Below are 2,734 nucleotides of genomic sequence, written 5' to 3'. Positions count from 1 at the left end.
GGGGGCAAGTGAGAAAATACAAGGGAGATACACAAAGAGGTTAGCTACAAGTTTTAAACCACTACTTTATTGGCAATTTTTTTCTAGGCATCAACCTATACTAATTTTACTTTACGTTACGTTCTCGTTCGTGTTGTTGTTCCTGGCGTGTGCCATCGAGCATACTCTCGGGTTAACGACGTATATCTTCCTGTCCTCGTGTACACATTTGTGTGTGTGTATGTGTGTGTGTGTGTCGCGTGTCGGCACACACGCGTGCTCGACATCGAGGCGTACACGTTGCAAATCTAAGTGTGTTATCGTTACAGGAATAAACTTGCAATTTTGCGGAAGTTCTCTTTTCATATGTCCCTCTCACCGTTTAAAATCACAACGCGCGTGTCAATTTAATACATTTAAACGTGTCACCCGCCAAATCACACGTGTACACGTGTACCGATAACGCTCTTGGATTTGCAATGTACTTGAGGCGATCGTTGCGGGACACAATCAGCTGTCCCTCCCTCTCTCTCTCTCTTTCTCTCTCGCGAATTTCGCAATATAGCGCGTGCGAATCGAGACGAAGACGACAGATTGTGATCGAAATCGCCGAGCTGTAACGTCCCTCGCTCGCGACTGAAAGCGGTATTAGAAAACAAGAGAGAGAAGGAGGAAGAGAGAGAGAGAGAGAGAGAGAGAGAGAGAGAGAGAAAGAGAGAGAGAAATCAAGAGACGGAAAAAGGGGGATGATAATCGCGGAAACGAACGTCTCCTCCCCGAATCTCGAGGCCACAACGCTGGCGGTCGCGGTTAGATAAACGGGGGTGCGAATCGCGCGAACTTCCGTCATCGATCGTAGCCTCCGCTCTCCCCCTCTTCCCCCTCGCCAGGGTGACTGTTCACGGCGAATCAGTCTCTCTCTCGTCGCACCCCTCGATCTCTCTATCCGCAACGCCTTTCTCCTTTTTCAGGAGGCAATCAGCAATTGCCAAATCGTTTACACGCGCGTGTCCGCGAGTCTGTATGTGTATGCGGTGTGTATGTATGTGTATACGTAGCCTCAGCCTAACAATTATCCCCTTTATGGCACGTGTGGCTGGCACTGAGAGAGTATATGACAACGATAACGATAAAATAGGAGAGAACGCAACGGGTTTGGTGAACGGTGATGGTGGCGGTGGTAATGATGATGATGATTATTGTGGGGGATGGAGGGAGGGATCTCGTGGACGGAAATTAAAAGAACGCGTCTGGAGGAAATCGTGATTGGCACGGGCACGCCACGCGTGTCGCGGTATTACATGAGTTTTACGTGTGTACTACGCCGCGGTTACGTGTCCCTGCGTTCCGTGGAAATCGCTAATGATGGTAATAATAATAATAATCGTAATCATAATAATGATAGTAATGGTAAGCATAATAATAATAATAATGATAATAATAATGACATTGTTACGTCGTACTAATAATATATAATGACGATGATAATAATAAGAATTGTTGGACGATAAAAATAATACACACGGGAAAAATACTCTCCGTTGGTGTAACTGAATCCGCCGTTTTTCCTGGAGATCAGAAGGAAAACTCGGTTGTGAGAACAGAAAGAACCTCCTTCAGGAGGTTTCTGCCCAGTCAGTCGTTCCCGACCGGTTTTTAAACGCACAATGTTCATACAAATGCTCTCTCAGTTACACGGTAAGACAGAAATGTCAACGTCATTTCTCCCATCACCGAGTTTTCATTCCTTCGCCGGCCGGATTTCCACATCCGGTTCCCCCTCTTCAGTTGCAGGAACTGAGATTTTTTTGTCCGTGTAACAGTAATAATAATAGCATTAATAGTAGCAGTAATAATAATAATAATAATAATAATCATGGTGCAATAATGACGATAATAATGGTAATGAGTAGTAGTAATAGTAATACGATTCGAGTATCGGCTTACGCAATTAGACGATGGGAGAGCTTGGTTGGTGTGTGTGTATATATATGTAACACACATATATTATATACATACACACACCTACGTCTACGTTCGATATTTCGTACTCTGTCTTCCTTTCTCCCTCCCTCCCTCTCTCTCTCTCTCTTTCTCTCTCTCCTTTTTCTCTCGGGTTCTCTTCGTTTCTTTTCCACGCGATATCGATTTTCGCTTTCGTCGCGAGAAAACCGAAACGACAGCTTTCAGCTGTCTCGCGGGCACTTTCTCAATTTTCGTCTCGATATGTCGGAGCCGGATAGATGCCGCTCTCGTAAAGTTTCACGAGAATCGAGGAGAGAGAAATTAGATGATCGGACAGGTAGGGGGGGCAAGAGGGCCTGGAAAATGTGAGGGGGAGAATAAAATATATCGCCAACTCTCGCGCGCGCGGGTCGGACATCCCCGTTTCCCTGCGGTCAAGGGGAAGGAGGAGAGGGTGCGTTGTCACACAATGGCGATAAGAGTGATCGATCACGCCAAATATTTAATTGTACGTTTTCGGTTGTTTCCTCGTTCGATCGACGTGTTATCGCGCGACGGAGCCTCCGTCCGAGGCAGAAAGAAGACGGATTCAATTACACCCGAATATCGGTTCTCGCGGATCCGCGAAGGAGCTCCGCGCTCGCACGGGAGGAGGGGAAGGGGGTTAAGGAAACGATGACGCACGTAATCTCCGTCCGTCCGTTCGTGGGCGCGAAGCCTGGAAACCGACGTCGTAACTTTACGTTACAACAGCTACAGCGGGAGACAAGCGAGACTGAGGGGGGGGGGG

This window comes from Dinoponera quadriceps, unplaced genomic scaffold (genome assembly GCF_001313825.1).
Source record: "Dinoponera quadriceps isolate SergipeBrazil2010 unplaced genomic scaffold, ASM131382v1 scaffold3289, whole genome shotgun sequence".
In the NCBI taxonomy this organism is placed as follows: Eukaryota; Metazoa; Arthropoda; class Insecta; order Hymenoptera; family Formicidae; genus Dinoponera; species Dinoponera quadriceps.
The sequence above is the reverse complement of the archived record's forward strand: the minus strand, read 5'-3'. Positions refer to the sequence as shown.